A 24,403-nucleotide genomic window follows, 5' to 3' on the forward strand; every position below is an offset into this window, starting at 1 on the left:
AATGCTTGCTGCTGAGTCTCTAGGATCTGCTAAGAGACCTGCTGATTTGATTCAGTGTACCATAGTCTCCTGGTCTCCTCTATCCCCTCTGACTCCTACAATCTTTCTGCCCTATCTTTCATGAATTACTCTGAGTTGAGGGGAGAGAACCAATCCATTAGAGATCTTTAATCTAGACTCTCTCTCTACCTAATGTCAGAGTGTCTGCCTCTGTTTCCGTCTGTTCCTGAACAAAGCCACTTTGATGATAATTGGAGAAGTCCCTCTCTATTATTAGGAATTACTTTCTTGAAATATTTAGACCATCCATATTTGGTTCTACCCTAGGTCTCTGGGCTATCTAGCCTCTTTTTCCTTGCCATTCAAGCAGTGTAGGGTGTGGACTGCCTTTCCTGAACTGTGCCTCAATTTAAATCAGATATTGGTTGGCCATACCCATAATTTCTGTGCTTAAAATGCTCCAGTATGGGATCTGTCTCTACTGCTGATACCAGCTTCATGGGATCCTATTCTCTTTGGACATAAACTTTGCTCAACCTAGATGTAGTAGGAAGGGCCTTGGACTTTCCACAAGGTTGGGTGCATGGCACTCCCTTAGGGTCAGAGGGGTGGGGGTAGGGGAGGGAGTGGGAATTAGTATTGGTATTTTTTTAGGTAATAATAAAAAAGAAAGAAATGGAAAAAAAACAAGCAGCATGAGCACTGAACATTCAGCATACTATCTAAGTTAAAAAAAAAAAAAAAGTCTGGCCTGCACCTGCCAGAGCTAACTGTCAAAGAGAAATATTGAGAACTGATACCAGGGAATAGATTACCACACCCACCCCAGTCAAGCATTATAATTATGTTCTACTCCATCTTCCCAACAAATCATACTATAAACTTCAAGATAATAATGACGGCATATGCAGAAGGAAACGCTAATAGTAGTGAAATAAAAGAGCAAGTTCTCCCTCAAAAAATAATGCCCCAGTACATCTGACAAGTTGGACAAATTATAGGTCAAATATATTTCCATAAACTGTAGAGTACCTTCCCAAAACAAAAGGACTAGTATGTGGGTGTGGGCATTCTATGCAAGCACCAGCTTTTCCTCTCTGTATTCAGTGAGATGTGTGGGTTTTGTTTTGGCAAACAGGGCCATCTTCTCTGTATGCAGAAAGAAAATCTCTGTTCTATCTTCAGTCTGAGTTATGTGGGGATCACCTCAGGAACTCCTGAGCCAGAAAATCAACCTAATGCTATCCAGTCCCACCATTGGGAGTCTCCTCTTACTATAGTAGATGGCCAGTTGAGATTCCATATCTGCCATCATTAGGAGTTCTTCCTGCAATATACTCCATACATTCAAGGAAGTTTCTACTGCACAAGGTTTCCACACAGAACCTTAAAGGATTCTAAATTCCAGCTCTCCTTCCCCACATTCTTTCCCTTCATCTTATTGCCACTCACACACCTGATACCTGCTGCTGCCACACCACCCTATGCGAGTTCATCCACAAAATTTACTCTATGTCACCTTCCCAGGAAGAGCCATGTCACACACACAAACCCATGTTTACCTAAAGTCTCTGGTTTTAAAAACAAACTGGTATTTCATTATCATTTTCTTAATGGCTTATATTGCACTATAAGTGAATTCACACCACATTTTCATTCCTGGGTCTGGATTACCTCACTCCAGATAATATTTTCTGCTTCCATCGTTTTGCCAGAAAATTATATGATGCTATTTTTTAAGAGGAGAGTAATAATCCATTAAGTAAATGTACTGCATTTTCCGTATCCATTTTTCTCTTGAGGGACATTTAGATTTTTTCTAATTTCTGGCTATTTTGAATAAAGTAGTACATAACAGTTGAGGCAGTGTCCTTGTGGTAGGGCAGAATGTGCATTGGAAATGTGCCCAAGAGTGGTATAGCTGCACCTCGAGGTTGATAGATTCCCAATTTTCTGAAGGACTGTCCTATTTATTTTCATAACAGCTGTACAGGTCTCCTGTCCCAACAGCAATGCAGGAGTATCCCTCATGTTCCACATCCTCACCAACATAAACTGTCTCTAGTGTTATTGCTCTTATCTACTCTGATAGGAGTTAGATGAAATCTCAGAGTAGTTTTGATTTGCATTTCCTGATAGCTAAGGATATTTAACATTTCCCTTTTTTCTTTGTTTTTCTTTTTAAATTCTTTCATTATTATATATACCAATCCCAGTTTCCCCTCACTGCCCTGCTCTCACATCCTACCCCCGTCAACTCCTCCCATGGAGAGTCAACAAAGTCTGTAATATTACATTGAGGCAGGACCAAGACATTCTCCCTGTTTACAGACTGAGCAAAGTATTTCCCCATAGGGAACAGGTTCCTCAAAGCCAATTCATACACAAGGGATAAATTCTGATCCTGCTACCAGTGGCCCCACAATCTGACAAAGCCACACAACTGTCTTCAACAGTCAGAGAGCCTAGTTTGGTCCTGTATAGCTTCCACTGTCAGTCCAGAGTCAGTGAGTTCCTACTAGCTTGGGACAGCTGTTTTTGTGGGTTTCTCAATCATGATTTTGACCCCTTTGCTCATATTATTGCTTTTCCCTCTCTTTGATTGGATTCTAGGACTCAGTCTAGTGCTTAGCTGTGAATCTCTGCATCTGCTTCCATTATTTACTAGCTAAAAGTTCTATGATGACAATTAAGTTAGTCAACAATTTGTCAGTTTAGGCACTCTCTCCACTACTACTTTGAGACTTAACAAGGGTCATCGCTGTAGGTTCCTGGGAATCTCCATAGTGCCAGGTTTCTTGCTAGTTACTTAGTGGTTTCCTCTAACAAGTTATCACTTCTCTTGTTCTCCTTCTCTTTCCTTCTCTCAAGTCAACCAGCCCATTTCCTCGTGTTCTCCTCTCCTTCCCCCCTCCCCTCTTCTACCTACACTCCTTCCCCCCAAGCTCCCAATTTGATCAGGAGATCGTGTCCATTTCCACTTCTGTAACATGAGGGCTTGCTTGTTGGAGTTTCCGTCCCGCCCAGTACCCCACAACCGGCATGCCCCAAAGAAAATCACACACAGGACTCCATAAGGTTATAAACTGAATGGCCCATTAGGTCAGGCTACTTATTAGCTCTTATAACTTATGTTACCCCATTATCCTTATCTACATTAGCACATGGCTCCTTACCTTTCTCAGCTGGGCAAGTTACATGATGCCTCTTCGGTGGTCTGCGCAGGAGTGGCAGAGCACCCTCCCTGCTTCCCAGAATTATCCTGTTCTCATTGCATCACTTCTACTTCCTGTCTGGTTTTCCTGCCTATACTGCCTGCCTGGCCAATCAGCGTTTTATTAAAATATGATTGACAGAATACAGACAATTCTCCCGCATCACACTTCCCAGTAGAATTCATGTCTCTCTTAGGGTTCTCCTTGTTACCTAGTTTCTCTGAGATTGTGAACTGTAGGGTAGTTATCCTTTGCTTTATGCCTAGTATCAACATATGAGTGAGTGCATACTATGTTTGCCTTACAGGGTCTGGGTTACCTCCTTCAAGATGTTTTGTAGTTCCATTCACTTGCCTGCAAATTTCAAACCACTGTTTATTTTTTTGTTTTTTGTTTTTTGTTTTTTTTTTTTACTGCTAAGTAGTTTTCCACAGCTCTCTGATAATCCTCTATTGAGAATTTACTTAAATCTGTACCTTAATTTTAATTAAATTATTTGGTTTTTGATAATTAGTTTTCTGTATTATACATTCTAGAACTCTATTGGATGTAGAAATGGTGAAAATGTTTTCCCATTCTGTAGCTGCTACTTTGTTCGATTGGTTATATTAGGAATATTTCTTGTATACCTAATCTCTCAAGATTTAATCATTAAAGAATACAGGATTTTTAAAAGAGATTTTAAATGATGAGCATGTGAGTTTTTATATTTCAGTTTGTTTTTGTGGTAGATAACAATTACTGATGTTCATATGTTGAACATCTTTATTTCCCTAAGATAAAGCCTACATGATCATACTGGATGGTATTTTCCATTTGTTCTTGGATTTCACTTGGAAGTATTCTGATGAGTATTTTTGAATGTATGTTTAATGGGGGTAATTGGTCTGCAATTCTCTTTCTTTGAGGAATCTTTCTGCAGTTTGGTCATAAGGTTGAGTCTAGTCTCACAAATAAATTTTCCAATATTCTGTTTTTTCTATTTTGTGGAGGAATTTGAGAGTAGAATTCTGTTCTAAAAACTTCTTTACCTTAGCTTTTTCTGATTGGGAAAATTTTGATGACTGTTTCTGTTTCCTTAGGGGTTATAGGTCTATTTAAGTTGTTTATCTGATATTGATGTAATATTGGCTACATATACTAAAAAAATTACCTATTTCTTTAGATTTCCAAACTGTGAGAAGTAGAGTTTTTTTTTTAATATAACCTAAACATTCTTTGGATTTACTAGGCATCTATTGTTATGGCTCCCTTTTAGTTCCTGATTTTGTTAATTTTGTTATTTGCTTTCTTTCTTTTAGTTAGTTTAAATAAAGTTTTGTCCATCGTACTGTTTTTTTTAAAGAATGAACTCATGTTTCAATGAATCTTTGTATTGCTGTCATTTTTTGTTTGTTTGTTTTATTTATTTAAGCCCTCAGTTTGATTATTTCTAGCCACCTGCTGCTCTTGGGTGTGTTGCTTCTTTTTGTTGTAGAGTTTTCAGATGTATATTAAGTCACTTGTAAGATATCAATCCAACCTTTTTTAAGCATTTAATTGTGGGTTATTTTCACCACACTCTGATGCTCCTGAGACTGACAATAAAGTTTACCTGGAATAAGAGAGTGGAGTTAGCTGCTAGATTACCAGAATGAGCCATACAGGTTTTGGAGGACCCAGAGCATGTATAAATACTACAGGAAGTAGCATTGAGAAGGAATAATATTGAGAGGTATAGGAAGGAGGTATTGAGGTTCCTTAAAGTCTAACTCTTAGGAAACCCCTCTCAGGGTTCAATTCAAGACACCACAATAAATTTAGGGGACTAGAATCTTCGGGTTGAGAAATCTACTCAAAACAGGTTCTTTCTATCTATGTCTCTTTATTCTTTTTCTCCTTTTTATTCTCACCCATTGTTCTCACTTGTTCTACCTGTTATAAATGTTCCCAGTCATATATACTCTATAACCACCAATTCTTCAGTCCTAGTAGGTTTCAGGACTGGAATTCTTTTGCTTCCCCGCAAAAGAAATAAAAAAAAAAAAAAAAAAAACAGGTAAGACTTTTCATACAAACACAGATCCCTGAACACCTCAGGGAATTCTAGAAAGAAAGGTTAATCAGGCTACCAGAAAAGGTCCTTTACTATGTTTTTGTTATTTTAATATTTAACATTATTGAAAGCACACTATGTGATAACCATTATTCTAATTAATATGCATTAAGTTTTATAAAATCATATCATTGCTTTGTCATTCATCATTTTTTGATGCTAGGAAAAATATCACTTCATTAAATGTTTTTCAAATATCCAACTATGAAAATGTAAACAAATTGATCAATATTTTTATTTATATTATAATTATGTATATGAGTAATTTAAAGCATTTAGTGATATATTTATGAATTAATAGTTTTCTATTTATATATCAGAATATGTTAGCTTCTTTAAAATCACTTTCTTAAAGTGATAAAAGTTTAAAACATATGTAAACACTACTGAGTGAAAATAAATTTCTGATAAATTACTCTAAGTGTTTATTAATTGAGTCATTTGTTATTCTTATTATCTTCAGGCTACAAAATTCTAAAACCTACCTTTTCTTTTTATAATCTATTTTGTAAAAGAAACTTGACAGAAGCATAGTTAGAAATACGAAAGAATGCCTGAGGAAAGCATGATTCAATTTCATGCTTGAGTATTTATCTTATAGCTAACTTACTGAAAAAGCATAGGTCTTAAAACTTATTCTAATGTTGAATAAGCCATAGCAATGGCTCAGGGAGAAGCATAAAAGAAAAATATCTGCCCTTTACTCAGCTCTTTCTTCAAATGCATTTATTGGTTCTTTGCCAGAAACAGTCTTTGTGAATAGAATTCTAAATATTCAAGTCAAAGAACAAATGTAAGTAATCATTTCTATTTTTATTATCTTACTCACCTTATACTGCAGTTATAATAATAATGGTCCTATATTATGCGGCACTCTAGAGTGGTTGGTGGATGAAGTTTCTCTGAATTTTAAAAAGCTTTCATTGCAACATCTTTGTTCACTGTAAAGTTATCAGTCTGACTGAGTGTAACTGTTGCTATCAATCATAATGTCATAAATTTGCTGTAATGGGAAGTCAATTTTATATACTTTAATGCAATTCCTCATATATAAATGAAATTCTGTGTTTCAGATAAATCTTTAAAGTAAATGTAAATTTATTACTTAGTTTTATAAGATATATTTACACTTTATCAAATTGCTATATGCACAAATTCAACAATTTTATCACACGTAATGTCATTAAATAAATAGCCTACTTCTTTTGTCTACTCATTTACATGTAATACATACAATGTCTATAGTTCCCTGTCTTTGTGAACATATTAACATGGGAAAATAATGACTCCCGTATCTTTTTACACTTTGAGATTCTTAGGGAAACCACATTTTGTTCACACAATAATAATGCAAAGAGAATTTATATTATACATAATCAGACAATTTTCCAGTTTCCATTGTTTCACAATTCTTTACAGATATCTAGGAAATTGTTACTTTAGAATGCTCTCACCATCAATTTAATAATCTAGATCAGTGTTTCTTTAACTTCCTAATTCTTTAAACCTCTCATATAATTTCTCATGTCATGGTGACCCTTAGACATAAAATTATTTCAATGCTAGTTCCTAATTGTAAATATCCTATATTATGAATCATAATATAACAATCATGCAGGTATCTGAATATGACCCCCCAAAAAGGTTACAAGTAAAGATATAAAACCACTGTTGCAGATATTCTATTATATTCTTATGAAAATAATTCACAAACAGAACCAGTTTCTGTTAGTGAATAATGAGGAAATCCCAGCAGGTGTCAAAAATGGAAGCAAACCCAATGAAGAAATAAGAATGAAAACCTGATGCAGATTGACTTCATCAACCCCAGATCAGACTTCAGGGAGTATAATAATAGGCAGTTTATTTCCAAAGTATTTCAGTTCAGTATACTTTGGGGAAAATGTTTCCTGGTGTAATACAAACTTCATCACTCAACTCAGGATCCATGTCATTTTTTCCAGGAAGATGGGTGCTGAGGAATACAGCTCCTTTGCACTGCCAATATTTGTCACTGTAATTGGTTTAATAAAAGAGTAATTGGCCAGTAGTCAGGCAGAAGTATAAGTGGGGTGAGCAGATTAGGAGAATTGTAAAAGGAAGGGTAGAGTCAGAAGCTGCAAAAAAGCCATGGCGAAACAAGATGTGAATGCTGCACAGAGAAAAGGTATCAAGCCGTGTAGCTAGACATAGATAAGAATTATAGGTTAATTTAAGCATAAGAACATGGTAGTAGTAAACCTGAATTACCAGCCATATATTTATAATTAATATAAACCTCCCATTTGGTAATTTTGGAAGCAACTGCGAAATGGGACAGGATAGAAACTTACCTCCAATTACAGATGGGTTTTTGGGATAGGCTACATGTACTGGCTTGAAGGCCTAAGGGTCTAGACTGGTCTTCGTCATATAGATAACATAGAGGTCCTCTTGAATATTAGCCACTTCTGGCCCTGGTTGTTAGAACTTAGGGGAGCCTCTGGCAATAAGGATCATTTGGATTACTAGCCATTTCCTATCCTGGTTACAGGAACTTGATATGACCTGACCTAACAGATAATGCCAATCACCAAGCTGCTGTTAATTGCTTCCAACTCTCAGTTTTCGGGAAAAACAGGCTTTTCATCTTTCTCATTGAAAGACAATCCTGTGTGCTTAACAGTCCAGTCCCTGGAAACCTGTGTATACAAGGACCTTTGTGCTATGCCCCCAATAGACTATGTTTATAGATATGATGACAATATACCAATTTCTCTTTCCTGACATTCAATTGGAATATGTGTACTCTTTCTATTACTATTGAAATTTCAAATTTGGATAATATTCTTCCTTACTTATGAAGAGAAGCTCCAATTTGTAAATTTGATACATTTTGTATGTTGTGATTTGGGAAAAATTTTTCAGTGTAAGATACTTGTTTAATTTAACCACCTCAAGACGAAGAGGTAGAAATAGAATTACATCTGCTCAGTGGAAGAAGTAAGAGATTTACTGGCCTGATAAAGCCTAAACCAATCTCATATGGAGGCACACGGTAAGCATTACCATAAAATATGAAATCATAAGGGTAAATCTCCTAGGGCGTTAGACAGTTGCCGCTGAATGATTAAATTGAAGTTGCCGAAGAAAGAATTGGCATCACTTTCTAAAATTCTGCGGAGAGAAAAATAATAATTATTAAATTTTATCTCCGGGATTTGAGAGCAGTCATTTTCAAAATCCTTAAACTGTCTAGACATTCTTTAATCAAGCTACCTGTGTACAGTCTTCCTGTGAGCTCTGCCAAGGTGTTAGACTGTTATGTTAGAAGGTTATGACTCATCAAATCAGTCTCAATACCAGGTAATTACTCTGAAAGCCTTTTGTGCCAAAGACTTATCACAGTTCTATGTTACTCAAACTTAAGTTTTTGAATTTTAATTCCCTATGTATTAATGCTAATATAGAGGTTTTCTATTGTAATATAACCTTTAATACTTGTTTTATATTATATATATTATTTCATATTATTAGCAAACATTTAAGTAAGTAAAACTTAATTTTCTTCATATATATGTTCTGTTAATCCATTTCTTAGCACAAACTTTAATTGTACTTTCCTTTTTTCATTAAATATTTTTAAATTATTAAAATTTTCATAAGTATTGTATTTTTGTTACTTCACTTGTAACATGGTGGGGGGGCTGCTTGTTTGTTGGTTTTCTGTCCTGCCCGGTTCCCACAGCTGTTTAGTCCCAAAGAAAAATCACACATAGGACTCTATAAGTCATAAAGCTGATTGGTCCATACATCAGGCTACTTAGTAGTTCTTATGACTTATCTTAACCCATTATTCTTATCTATTTTAGCCATGTGGCTCAGTACCTTTTTCAGTGGAGCAGATCATATCCTGCTGCTTTGGTGATCTGGGCAGGAGTGGGAGGATCAACTTCCTCCTCCCCAGAATTCTCCTGCTCTCCTTGCATCATTTCTACTTCCTCTCTGGTTTTCCCACCTACACCTCCTGCCTGGCCAATCAGCGTTTATTTAAAACATGATTGACAAAATACAGACAATTCTTCCACACCATTCACTCTTACGTTTTTCACATATAACTCCTTCCTGTGTGTCACACTTCCTTTTCTTTTCATAAGTTTTTCTTTAATTATCATTTTTTACACATATACACCACACACAAACACACATACAACTTATTGCGTCTATTCAGTGTTTTCCTTATGACTAAATGTTTATGACTGATAAATGTGGATTTGATGATCAGAGTTGTATTCATGTAAAAATCTGATAAAACTTAACCTGTTCTCTATCTCTCAGCAGTAATTGATTTTCTATAACTTTTCATCTAGAAATCGACCTTGCTAAATTTCCCTGTGAATGGTAGTATGTTGTTGATTGACTTTTGTCATAAAAAGGGTCTTGTTTAAGCATCTATATAATTTTTATGAGCTCAAGTTCCCTGTTAGGTTAATAACATACTATCTACAATAATCTCCTAGACTTTGGTGAAGGGGTAACATTATATATTTGCCAATTTCTGTTGCACATTACACATTCATTTACTCTCTGAATTTTATTAGTGTAAATTTGTCATAGGTTTCATTTATTGTAAAAGGAGCTTCTTTGATAATGAGTGTGCTTAGCATATCAAACTGGGCTGGTACACAATGAAAATAATACAAATTCCTTCTTTGATAATGAGTGTGCTTAGCATATCAAACTGGGCTGGTACACAATGAAAATAATACAAATTCCTTCTTTGATAACGAGTGTGCTTAGCATATCAAACTGGGCTGGTACACGATGAAAATAATACAAACTCGGTCTTCAATGCTGTGTATGTCATGTCACATCTTAGTAGTTTTTTGAGAATTCCACATAATATATCATGATGTTACCCATCCCTTCACGCAACTTCTATCAGGTCGACTCATGCAGTTATTACCCACTGACCTCTGTGTCATCCTTTATTCTTCTAGATTCCACCAAGTACAGCTTGTGATGACTATATATATATATATATATATATATATATATATATATATATATATATATATTCTTGGAAGTATGGTCTACCAATCTAGACTGCAGACATATCAGGGAGTACACCTAACAGATTAGGAATCTTCCTCTCCCAGTAGCTATTAATTGCCAATAGCACCTTACATAGTATACTGGTCAGTTTTGCATGTCAAACTGACACAAACTAGAGTCGTCAATGAGGAAGGAGCTCAGGTGAAGAAATAACTCCATGAGATCCATCCAAAAGGCATTTTCTTCATTAATAAACTGTGGGAGACGCCCCAGGACATGATGGTTGGGGCTATGCAGAACTACCATTTCAGTAATTCTAGGTTTTATATGAAGGCAGGTTGAGGAAAACATATGAAGCAAGCCAATAAATAGCTTCTGCATGGCATCTGTATCAGCCTCGTCCTCCAGATTCCAGAAATGATTAATACTTGAGTTCATGTTCTGACTTCTTCCAGTGATGGACTATGATCTGGAAATGTAAGCCACAAAACCCTTTTCCTTTTCGTCATGTTGTTTCACTGAAGCAAAACAAACCCCAAGACAAAACTGGTTTTGGTGTAATGGAGTTAGTGAGGCATTCCCATACCAGACCTGACCGTGGTCTTGGGGATTGTACAAAGACTTTAGAACTTAAAACAAGAAGATGCACTGAGTATTACGGACTCTGTGAGATATTTGTAGCAGCTAGGAAGATAATGTTTAGAGCAATCCAGATAATGGAGGCCTTGTTACATTTCAGAGGAAAGTTTAAAGTCTTTACTGGGACCACTTGTTATTTTGAATTAAGATTCTGTGGTGTAGTTAGCTAGCGCTGAAGAATGAGCTGTGACTAACAAGCTACAAGAACTACAACCATAAAACTTTGCTGTGCTGGGGCACTTGATACTGGTCAACAGGAGTGAAGAAAGTAGCAGCAACTGAGAAGAGACCACTAGCACTGAGGTGAAGTCTTCTGGGAAGTGTTACCTGAGAGCACTGGGAAGCTATCTGCCAGAGACGGCCAAAGTTTTCCCTCATGCTAGCAACAAGACTTGATAGATGGCTGAGTTACCCAGGTGGTACTGATTTTGGAGGGGTCATGAAGAACAGCTGAGACTTGAAATTGTGAGAGACTAGGAAAGGTCATTGGTGAAGATGCAGCCTCAGTAGCAGTTGAAGACCCAGGATTGAATGGGTCTTGTAAAGATTTTGAGGGTTGCTTGGCTCCATGAAAATAGCTTCTGAGGGGCTATTGATGAAAATGCAAGTCAGCTGCAGCAGAAAACCTCACTAGTTTAGATGACAGTACTTACTGTGAGATGATCAGTAAGTACAGAAGCAGCAGTGGGGTGGAGCCAGCCAGAGCCTAGAAAACAAACTAAGGAGATGACACAAGCCCTTTCTATAGGAGTCCAGGGAACTGTGAGTGGATCCAGACGTAGGAAGATTGGATTTTGGTTTCATTTTGATTTGATTGTAACTTTGCCCTAATTTTTCCTCTTAAAGTAAGAAAGTGTTTAACTGACGCCCACAATTGAGACACTTTGGATTTCAAAAAAGATTAGCTCCTTATAAGGGGTAGAAATTTTAATTTGTTTGAATTTGTAAACACTTTTAAAGTTATCTTTGTTTTTAGAGTAAGATCTAAGATTTTGCAGATGAATAAGAAAAGAGGGTGTGACTTAGTAGTAATGTTTTTATGTCTCTGTTGACAAGGGGTCAGTTTTTCTGGCTGGTTTTGATTGTTAACTTGACATAAGCTGGAGTCATCAGAGAGGAATTAGCCACAGTAGATGAAATGTCTCCATGACATCCAGCCATAAGGCATATTCTCAATTAGTGAAAAGTGGGGGAGGGTTCAGGTCATGTTCTTTCTGGATTCTGCAAGGAACCTGGCTGAGAAATCCATGTGAAGCAAGCCAGTAAGCAGCTCCTCTCAAAGGAGCTTCCAAGTTACAGCCCTTCTCAAATCCTTGTTCTGACTTCCTCCAGTGATGGATTATGATCTGCTAATGTAAGCCAAATAAACCCTTACCTCCCCAACTTGCAATTTAGTCATGGTGTTTTATTGTAACAATACAAACCCTAACTAGGACATCTAGGAATGAACCTCCTTCTCTATTTCCCCTCTCTATTCTGGGATTTTGTATGGCTTCAGCATGCACAAAACCTGTTTATGTTTTCACAGCTGCTGTGGGTTCATATGTGCAATTGTCCTACTGTGTCTATGAAACATTGCTTCTTCATAGTGATCAAACTCCTGCCAACTTTTGTTAAATGATCCCTGAGCAATGCGGCTTAGGATGTGATAAACATATCTCACCTAGGACTTCCCACATTTCATTATTCATCCATTAATCACTTATGGATCTCTAAGTTAATCACAACTAGTTGCAAATACAAACTTCTATCCTATATTAAGTTTTGAAATATGTACTAGCTTATGAACATAATAATTTATTTAAAGTCAGTATAATGTTATATTCATGAACCAAAGTATTATTAGCAGTATCTTGCCTAGGGACTGTGACTTATCTAGTCACAGGATCCTGGCTCCAATAACATAGACAATTATAGTGGTCCTAAATCAAATCAGAATGTTGTTGGTTACTCAGAAGACATTTGTGCCACTACTTCACCAGTAGGAATTTCTTGCCTGTTTAGTTGTTGCTGTAGTTGACAAGGTTCACTGGTGAGTAAGACTAGTGATTACTTTTATCCTCCGGGACTTTACACACCACCTTCAGGCACTGTGAATATTTTTCAGTAAATGCAAGGCTGATAGCTTGATAAATCCATGTTATTTTTTTCCCTTTGTTGAAAATAGTACGTTTTCTTATACAATATATCCTGGTATAGTTTCCCGCCATTCTATTCCTCACATTTGTTCCCTGTCTCTCGTCCCCTCTGGATCCATCCCTTTTCTGTCTCTGTGTAGAAAAGAACTGTCTTCTATGAGATAGCAATCAAACATGACAAAATATATTAAGTTGAAAGAACATCATCTCATTGAGGCTCCCCGACTTAACTGAACACAAAGAAGTTCTCCAAGAGCAGCTACAAAAATCAGAGGCCCCATTTTCATATGATTGTAGGGTCATTTCACTTGTATTTTTAATACATAAATCTTGACTGTTGATCTGAAAAGTAAAACAGCCACACTGGCCAGACTTACAGACCAGTCAGCAATGGCATACACCTTTAATCACAGTAGTCACAATGACATTCACCTTTAATTCCAGTACCCACATTAGTTATTATAGCAATCAGGTGGTGCATGATTTTAATCTCCGAACTTAAGGTCATGCTCAACCTCCTTAGTGATCAGGGAAATGCAAATCAAAACAACTTTGAGATACCATCTTAAACCTGTCAGAATAGCTAAAATCAAAAACACTAATGAGAGCCTAGGCTGGAGAGGATGTGGAGTGAGGAGAACACTCATTCATTGTTGGTGGGAATGCAAACTCGTGCAGCCACTGTGGAAATCAGTGTGGTGGTTTCCCAGGAAACAGGGAGACAACCTACCTCAGGACCCAGCAATTCCACTCTTGGGAATATACCCAAGAGATGCCCTATCATACTACAAAAGCATTTGTTTAACTATGTTCAGATTAGCCAGAACCTGGAAACAACCTAGGTGCCCCTCAATAGAAGAATGGTTAAAGAAGGTGTGGAACATATACACATTGGAGTTTAACTCAGCGGTAAAAAACAATGACATCTTGAATTTTGCATGCAAATGGATGGAAATAGAAAACGCTTTACTGAGTGAGGTAACCCAGTCCCAAAAAGAGGAATATGGTATGTACTCACTCATAAGTGGATTCTAGCCATAATTAAAGGACTTTGAGCATATAATTTGTGATTCTGGAGAAGCTAAATAAGAAGGTGAACCTAAAGAAAATCATATAGTTATCCTCCTGGATATTGGAAATAGACAAGATTGCCAGGCAAAACTTGGGTGCACGGAGTGGGAGGTGGGGGGATGGATGTAAGGGGAGACGGGTAGAGAGAGGGGAGAAGGGGAGGATTGGGGAAAGCATGTGATCAAACTGAACACTCTGAATGTGGCTGGCCATGAAGGCTGACTGAGAAGCCAAGGACAATGGCACTGGGTTTCGATTCTACTGCATGGACTGACTTTGTAGGAGCCTGGTTTGTTTAGATGCTCACCTTTATAGACCTGGATGGAGAGGGGAAGACCTTGGAATTACCACAGGGCATGGAAACCTGATTGCTCTTAGGACTAGAGAGGGAGGTGGAGGTGGGGGAGGGGAGGGAAAAGGGAGGCAGGGAGGAGGTGGAAATTTTTAAGTAATAAATGAATAAATAAAAATAAAAAAGAGAGGATTAGATAATGGGAGGAGACATCTCTTAGACATAGTCTCATTCTGAGATTCCCCAAGGTGGGATCTCCATTTTCAGACAAAGATCAAGGTAAGAAACTGTGACTGTCTGCTTTGATTTTGGGGTATCTAGGTTGAACCCCAATTTCAGTCTGATATTTTATTAATTGTGCATCACATGATTAGGAATTCCATAAAAATACTAATCTGAAATCTGTAATATATACGCTGTCGACCTAATAAAGCAGGTACAAGTTGTTGAGGTGCTTTATGCTTCATTTCTGTGTGTATGAACACTGTATAACCCACCCTCAAGGCCTTAAGGAGAAGTTCATTTGCTGTAGTTCTTTTGAATGACTAAAAATTTAAGTATTTGGTTTGCAATGCTACATTGTGTGAAAGGAAAGGGTGATCACTTTAAAGGCAATCATGTCAGCCTTCTCTAGCAATCATGCAAATTCAGCCTCATATTAAACAATTAAAATTGTATATAGTATATTTTTGCTGGAAAATATGAAGACCCACTGGGGATAATGTCAGCTATAACAAGCTTGATCGTACAATAGTCAGAAACCTTGCAGTTTCATTACTAACAACTCTTTTATCTATCAACTCTTAGTTATTCATGGATGGCGTTGTGTTTAAGAAGTTCACAATATTTATTCAGGACTTTAGTGTTTGCTTTGAATGTGTTTCGTTTTTCAGTGAGTACTAGCTGAGACAACAAAGAGATAAAACAATATTTGAACATCATATGAATCAACAATGATTTTATATCCCCACATTATAATTTCTGAGTTAACAATGCAGAGCAAATATCTTTACTTAATATATCTTTTTTATGTAAGTCTATCCTTGTAAGGTTTTCCACTTGTTTGTTTGCTACAACAAGCTTTCATGAACCAAAGAACAAGAACACGGTTATAATAAAAGGTATATCACTGAAATGTATACATTTTTTTATTTAATGTTGAAAACTCTAGTATAGTAATGTTACATTGTATTACTTCAATGTCATTTTCTTTCAAGGCAAAAATTTCAGAGTTTAGACAAACATAAATTACTAAATCAATAGACATTGCATGATTGTATATCAAGAGATATATTTTATATGTCCATGCCTTAATTTATACTAATTGGATAAGTGCCATATAAAGAAATCACAGTTGATACACTACAAAATAAAATATTATTTAAAACAAACTGCCTCATGTTAGCTATGAAATGTTCTCCATTTTTAAATGTAAATAGATTTTTAAAGGTCCAGTTATAATTAATTGTTTTCCTTTGAAAATTTACTTCGAAAATTAAATCAAGAAACTAATTGATAAAAGTTTTTAACTAAAAGTATAATTAATTTTAATTAAAAAAACATATTTCTCAATGAATCAGAATTTTTAGGAATGTCAAATATCCCTTTCTTAGCTACTATAACTTTTACAATTGCACAGAGTTGATAAAATATACAGAATGTTGTCTACCTTTTTTCATGTAAATTAACTATTCTTTTAAAATGTTATTTATTAGACATAGACTGTAGGCATACTCAGCTTTCAGATGATATATGTGTGTGTGTTATCATAATAATTATAATCTTTATTACAGTATTTTTATATTTAAGATTATTTCTAAATTTTTAAAGCTTGTTCTTAGCCAGTGGCTTACTATTTTACAGAACTTTACAACTTTGGTTAAATTGTGCTAATTTCCTAAACCATGGTGACTAGAATCCCCCAAACCCAGCTAACCTGTTATTCTATATTCTTTTCCACTGCACTCTGATGACCTCTGAAATTACTGGACACCACTCATTCCTAGTCACCTTTGCTTACTCATAACAACGCTAGTGTAAGGGCAGAAGCAGAAGCTTTTCCTTCTCTGTCCCTTATTCTTACCCACACCTGCCCCAATTCATAGCATTCTTTCTTTAAGAGGAAAGATAATTCTCCACTTTTTCCTAACAAAAGATTACCTTCCACAAGTTTTGCTTGTATTAAATATACTCAGTTGTTTATAACACTCATTCCTTTGTCTGTCCTAACTATTCTTTGACTTTGTGAGTATCATTCATTGTTTAGGCAGGGTTTTTTTCTGAATTATATTTCCAATTTTACTTCATTTTCCAGGTACAGCTCACTTTTGTCTTCCTATAATGAAACTGATCTCCGTGAACAACTGTCCAACAGAGAGCAAACCACCATCCAGGTGCATATTGGAGGCAGTCAGATCAGAAAGGCAAAACAGAGTGGTTATCAGGGGAAAAAAATGGTATAATTAAATGGGGATAAGTTGGTAGTGCAGATAGTGAATTGGGCTTCTTCATAAACAAAAGGTCTACCTATGTTGATCTTAGGAGATTTACTGAAACCAGTGCACAGGTTACTGGAGTTAAGAACTGAAATTAATGGATCAAAGTATTGAAAAATCAAAGAAAGAGATTCAGCAGGAGAGGTATATGGCTTTCCTGTCTATTCATTTTGCCTGTGTTCTAAGCCATATTTTTTTCATTCAATTTTTATATAAATTTGTAAGTCCTACTGCTATTTTTAACTTTGACAAATGTGTTTGCTCTTCTCTTCCACACTGAGACCAAGTTCAAATGTCACTGTCAATACATGGGAAAGTTAACCATTCCTCTTCCAATGTCACCATAACAATAGTAAAGGCAACTACTATAAACCTTTTGTGGGAAGGGATAAAATCAAGGACACTGACATAGTTCAGTGGAGAGGATTTTCTGACAAGATCCAAAGCATTGAATGCAAATGGTATTTGCTGAAGAAGGCAAAGGCAGGAGGATCATGAACTCAGAGCCAACCTGGTTATATAGGTTTATTTATCTAATATATTTTACTGTTCCAGTGTTGACTTAGTTATAATAAGAATTTAGGGGTGAGAATTACATAATGTGTAAAACTATCAGGCTTCCCAAGATTGAATAAACATTTTCTTTCATTAAAGGTAAAAAATAAATAAATACCCTAACATTGCATTAGAGAAATGGCTTAATCCACGAATATATCTTTCACCAAGATGAATGAACTCAGTTCCTTGGATCCCTATAGCAACATATAAGAAAATGTTAATTATCCACGTTTCACAGATGTGGAGTGTACAAGCTACAACAGTGATTACCCCAGTATTGTGTGCTTCCTGCTGCACCAATGGTGTGAATGTTACATGTGCAGCCAACCACTTTCTAATTCACACAGATTATCAGTGGCCAGATACTGTGGCTTGATAATTCAAAGGACCTAAATGAAAATCTAGTTTTAAATTCCTGTTAAATTAATGAGTATCAGGCTAACTCCTATGACCTATTGTTATACCTGTACAGCACTACATTTCTCAACACTTAGTTGAAAAGCTTCTTTTTGCAGTGGGTCGTGATTACCACAGATAGCCTCAACTGGTCAGTTTTTTGCATAAATTTTTCATAAAATAAGAGAATAGAGATTTCCTGAAACTATGTTGGGCACCATATCACATATACCAGTTCCAAGAGTTTGGGAACATCATGGACGGAAGTGATGAAGAAAAACTATCAGAAACAGAAACAATGGGTGACTAAAAGAAAGGTATATTTCCTTTCTTTTTAATTTAAACTTTTTTATTAATATGTATACAGTGTCCTGCCTGCATGTGTGCCTGCATGCCAGAAGAAGGCGCCAGATCTCACCATAGATGTCTGTGAGTCACCATAAGGTTATTGGGAATTGAACTCAGGACCTCTGGAAGAGCAGCCAGTGCTATTAACCACTGAGTCATCTCTTCTACCAGATGTATCTTCTAGAATAATAGAAAAGGAGATAAATTTTGAATCAGAATCATCATCAATTATTTTGGAGTTATTATAGTCTTCATGCTTGTAGTTCACACATAGATGAAACCATATCTTATCTTACTTTATCTTCCTTGGACAATTCTGAGTCATCTTTCACATAGGTTATAAGTTTACACCTAGAGCTTGGAATGGGATAATTAAGGTAAATTTCAGTAATGATTCTAGCAGATCTTTCACATTTCCCAGTATAAGATATCCAGGTAGTTTATAATTGAACTCATGCCTAAAAAGTAAAAAACCCCTTGCATGTAACTTTTCCTTTTAAAATAAAAAAAATTCATTTTTCTAAATCTTTTGTTTTGCCTTGGTTGCAAAAGCCAAGACCACATGAAAAGGTTAAATCATTCCAAATTTAACCCCTAGTACTAGTTTTGTTTGTTATTTATTTTGCCACTGTAGCCAAAGTAACAGGCAGAAACTAATTGAAAGAAGAAGATTTTATTTTAGTTCACAAACATAGATGGTATAACCCACCATGGAGGGAAAAGCGGTGTGGGAATGATGTTATTCCTATGCGAGGTAAGAAAACAGGAATGGGGATTCCTTTGCTGACTACTTCTTTCCTATTCTAATGCTATCTAGTTTCCTTTGTATCTGAATCAGGCCGTCCACATTGTGGGGTGCATCTTCTCCTGACAGCTCTTTCTTTCTGGAACCAAAGGCACACTATACCAGTCTTTTGAGAAAATTTAAATTGAGGTTAAGCGAAACTGAATATTAACACATTTATCTCTTTTACCCAGACAAATTTGTAGAGTGGCGTCATGAAGTTAAATGAACCACTGCAATGAATTGTAGAAAGATCTTTGCAGATTAGTATACCATAAAACAGCAAAATTGAGAGCATTTTTAGTGGTTGAGTGAGAAGTCACAATGCCATCAATGTTCATGATAAAGAGTATATTGAAAATTTGTTCTGGATATGTTTGACAAATGGAAATCAGTGGAATTAAAAGAAAAATGATTTAGTAATCTTTGAAAGCTTTTGAAATAAGGTGCATGTAATTGTCATTAAGTAAATGCTTTAAAATGATCATGGAAAAGTACCAATGATTATAGGGACAATGATTATAAGTTGAATTTTCATAATGTTAGTCTCTTAGTATTTAGACACAAGGACAGAAAAGTAGATTTTTTTTAGAACAGTGGGATTAGAAAGCTAAATTTACTCAGAAAGGAATTAGAGAATTATTTAAAAGATTCATTCTCACCTATTATTGGCCAATTTGAAAAGATTATTTAATAAACTCTACATATAACATTTCACACCTGGACTCACAATTTTAGCATACTATACTTTCTTAACTGTTCGGATAATGCTTCACTACTGTTTCTTTTATGCATTCAATGTCTCAGGTGCAAATCAGAACAAATAAACATAATCATAATTTCCTAGTTTCAGATACCACATTATTTCACTTAGAATTATTGTAAAATTGCTTTCCAATTTAGATAAAGTGCAAATTTAGTCATTATCAGGAGAGTAAATGATGCACTGTTTATTTTTCCTCAGGAGCAGCTATTCAGAAGTGGGTCTTTGAAGACAGAGTTTTACCTATTTGCAGTAACTTCGACTTTAAAAATGCATTGAAATGTGATTCAGTATGACAGTTGATGGAAGAAAATAAAATAATGATGACATCAAAGAAGCATGTTTTCACTCTTTCATGACAAAAATGAAGTAGAAAGTATCCACTATAACCAAAAATAAATGTTTAATGTGGAACTAAGTAATATGAGCTGGCACAAAGTGCCAGTATCTACTTTTAAAAGGAAAAAAAAAAAAACCCTGACTTCTAATACCATGGAAATAAGGGGAATGTAGTGACACTTTATTTGATAGCATAGGTTTTGAAATAGTTCTAATTTTTAATCTATCACATGATGTGTCAAGTATTTTAAGTACTTATCTGTTATTTTCTTAAATTATCTATTTACAGTAGAGCATTTTTCCGTTCTCTATATTGTAAACGCAATTGCCATTTTAGTGATTAATACATGTTTCAAAAGAAATCATTTTGAGCTTATAGCATTAAAAATAACTCTCCAATTTTTAGTCAGAAAGTCAAAGCTTACTGGGACAGTGTAAGTAACAGGGGGAGGAAGTAAATGTAGTCAAGCCATCATGTGTTTCCAAGTAAGTGTAAACAAGAACCCAAACAAAAAGATTATGGCAAGCTGACAACAGGAAAAATAACATAAACTTAGAACATTCTACAAATTGGAAAGAATAGAATAAAACCAAGAAGCAATTAAGAAGAAAACATTCTTGAAGATTGCAGTTAAAATGGCATAACAGGTTACAGTAACTACATATCAAGAACGTCCCTTTACTTCCTAAAGACAACTTAGTGACATAGTGAATGTAGCATAAGTTATGCACAAGAAGAAAAGAAACAAAAAAAAAATCTTTTTTTTTTTTTTAAATTTTCGAGATAGGGTTTCTCTGTAGTTTTTGGTGTCTGTCCTGGAACTAGCTCTTGTAGACTAGGCTGGACAAGAAAATTCTTAATACCATTGCTGAATGGTTAGAAGTTCTGGGACTAACACACAAAGCACTACATACATAAAGGGAATCCAAATATACACACCTCTGTACACATGGTAAAATGTAAAGTTGGAAATTCATATTAATAAAGTTTTTTTGTGGAGAGCCACATATAAATAATTTAGTAAGGTATGATTATGCTAAACACAAAATTTTACTTCTTAGCTTAAAAAGAATGTGTTAAAATAAAGTGAGAAATCTGATTTAATAGTGAAGGAATTGCTTTTGAATTGAACTTTCATGAATAGGTGAAAACATCTATTAAAAAGTTACACCTGCTCATCTATGTGCATTGCTGAACTGTTCACAGTATTTTAAACATACAAGCAGCCCAAACATAGTCCGTGTACTCAATGTAATTTTATGTGGCCAGAAAAAGGAGTTAAAACATAATAGTTCAAGGAAGAATGGGTGGAACTAAGAATTGTTAAGGTAAACAAGAGAAGCAGATGCTGAATCCAGGTCAACACTCAAGAGGTAGTGAACTGCAGGACAGCCAGGACACTGGATTTCAATGATAAGCTGTGTTTCAAAACTAAAATTTCATCTGTGTCTGTTAAACACCTTTAAACGCTTTGTGAAGAAGTGTTAATAAATATGGAAGAATTCGGATTCTCATTTAGGTAGGCGTGCACCTGCTTGTAATTCCAACAAGCTTTGTGAAGAAGCAGGAGTATTGCAAATTGAAGGCCAGTGAAGATCAGTTGGTGGATCAAAAAAAAAAAGAGATAAAACTGAATATAAATATTAAGATTAGATTATCAAAGTAGGATGATTTTATGACTTTTATTCTTAAAGACATAGAAACTAAGGACTATGATAAGTAATGAGTAAAATTAACTAGGTCAAGATGATGTCCCACATAAGAGGAGAAATTCTTAGCACATTTCTCTTAACAGATCTATTTTAATTTTCTAGGATTCAAATTAGTGATTTGTGTATCTGCTATGAGTATTTATGTACACATCACACACATGTGCTCTAGGATATAATTATTTAAAATAACATTTTTGTTGTATAACTTGGCCTAGTAATTATATAAGGTTGAAAATTCAGTAAAAAGAAATAATTTGTCTTAGAAGAAGGTATTAGAGATTGTCAATAGTACTGTTGATTGGTTGACTTCTCTTTTTATATTGTTATTTTTATTCCTAATCTTTATATGTACAGTTTTTATTTAAAATTGTTCTTCTCTCATTCAATACATCCCTCTACTCTTCCTAGCTTTCCCCTCCCCTCCTGTCTCCCCTAGATATACTCCCCTTTGTTTTTACTTCAGGCCTCTAAGAGACAGCAGTCAAACAGGACAAAACATGAGACCATAAGCAAGGCAAAATCCTCATACCGAGGGTAGACAAGACAACCAGATAGGAGGAAAAGGGCCCTAAGAGCAGAAAGAGTCAGAGATGCTCCCATTCCCCCACACCCACTCCCACTGTTAGGAGTCTCACAAGAACATCAAGCTAACAGCCATAACAAATATGCAGAGGACCAGGTGCAGAACCATGCAGACCCTGGGCTTGCCAGCACAGTCTCTGTGAACTCAGGGGAGCCCTACTTAGTTGATGGAGACTTTCAATTAAGACTCTCTCTCTTTATAATGCTGACTGTGGTTTTCTGCATCTTCTCCCATCTGCTCTTGAGTGAAGTCTTTATGAGGATGACTGATCTGTGATTATAGCACAATATCATTAGGGATAATTTCATTGATTTTTTTTTCCAATTCTGTTTTGTTCTTCCCTAGGTTTCTGGGATAATCAATCTCTAATTTCTTGCCATGTAGACAATGTATTACATAAGTTTTCTCTCGGGGTGTGGGTCTCAAGTTAACCCAAATTTGTTTGGCAAGTCTCACATGTTCTGTATCACCGTTGACCAGTGGACAGTTTAAAGTATAAAATGTTTCAATGCTAAGGACTGTAAAACTAGTTTTCACACAAGTAAGTGTTGAAGAAAATAATATCAATAACAGGATAGTCACTTAGTAAACCTGAAAAGGTAGAAATATTTCCAGTAACTTATAACAAAAAGCAAGGCATTTTATAAACAATTAAAATTATACTTAATCTCAGAATTTACTAAATATGAAACTTAATATTTTGTATTAATCAGAGAACTACTAAGCAAATAATCTCTTTTTAATTGAATATTAAATATCAATAACAATAATAATGTCCTTTATTTATACAATATGTTTTGGGATGGTATTTCATTAATAATTGTGATTTATATTTTCATTCAAGTAATTGTGAATCAACATGTTTTCCTGGTTAAACTTTCACAACTTGGACACTTGAAACAAATATAGACTGATAATCCACTGTTCATATTAAAAATATTTCTTACTGGGTACTCCAACCTTTCCCATACATATAGTTCATTGTACTACATAGACTCTATTAGCATTAATTAATTCTTATTCAAATCAATGGTAGAAAAATTAAAATGTTAATCGGTAGCTATGAAGGTTCAAGTGCTCATGTGTGTGCACATACATGAACGTGCATGCATGTGTACATACACATTTGGTGTGGGAAGTATTTCTGTATAAGTGTTCCTTTTATTGGTTAACACACAAAGAAGTTCGCTTGGTCTGTGATAGGGCAGATTAGAGTTAGGCAGGGAAATCTAAACAGACTGCTGGGAGAAAGAAGGTGGAGTCGTGAGACACCATGTAGCCACCTCTGGGGATAGACAAGTTGGAATCTTGCTGGTAAGCCACACCTACATGGCAACAAACAGATTAATGGAAATGGTTTAAATTAAGATGTAAGAGCTGGCCAATATGCGGCTAGAGCTAGTGGGCTAAGAACTAATTTAATAAATATAATTTCTGTGTGATTATTTCGAGAGTGTGGGTAGCTAGGAAATGGTCTCCTCCTAAAAAACACGTTCCTTTCTTTTCTCCTTTGCTCGGATAATCACCAGATTGACCTATGCAACTAGATAGTGTCAAATAAACATTATCTGGAGTCACTTTCTCCAGCATTTTGTGAATTTCTGGTTAGCAACTCTTTGTATTTTGTTATGCACTAGGAATTAAAATCTAGGTCTTGTTTGCACACAGCATGTAACTCAGGAAAAATCCTTGACAAACTGCAAGCTACTGGGACGTCCTGTTGTTCCAAAACAACTTGGATGACTTTGAAAAACAACACCTGAATTTGTCTAATGCACTCCCAAACATGTGAGCATGCAAATTTATGTATACACAAAATTGCAGTTAAATGTACATAAAACTTCTAGTATTTATTCATGTGGAACTGTGTTGTATTCTATAATTCATATATGTGGGCCTCTGTGTGTGTGTTTATTTTTGTTTCATACATATAGTGTTTG

The 24,403-nt window shown here is 35.5% G+C and overlaps 1 long non-coding RNA gene across 1 annotated transcript in view; it reads left to right on the top strand.

Moving 5' to 3' along the window:
* LOC148120287 (uncharacterized) overlaps window positions 1-20,137 on the top strand; it is a 37,510-nt gene extending 17,373 nt beyond the window's left edge. The window contains exons 3-4 of the long non-coding RNA XR_015734647.1: window positions 16,799-16,877; window positions 20,030-20,137. This is a non-coding gene — a long non-coding RNA (uncharacterized LOC148120287). The remainder of the gene's footprint in view (window positions 1-16,798; window positions 16,878-20,029) is intronic.
* Window positions 20,138-24,403: the final 4,266 nt, after the last annotated feature.

The sequence above is a fragment of the Myodes glareolus genome, chromosome 12 (assembly GCF_982192425.1).
Source record: "Myodes glareolus chromosome 12, mMyoGla1.1, whole genome shotgun sequence".
Lineage (NCBI taxonomy): Eukaryota > Metazoa > Chordata > Mammalia > Rodentia > Cricetidae > Myodes > Myodes glareolus.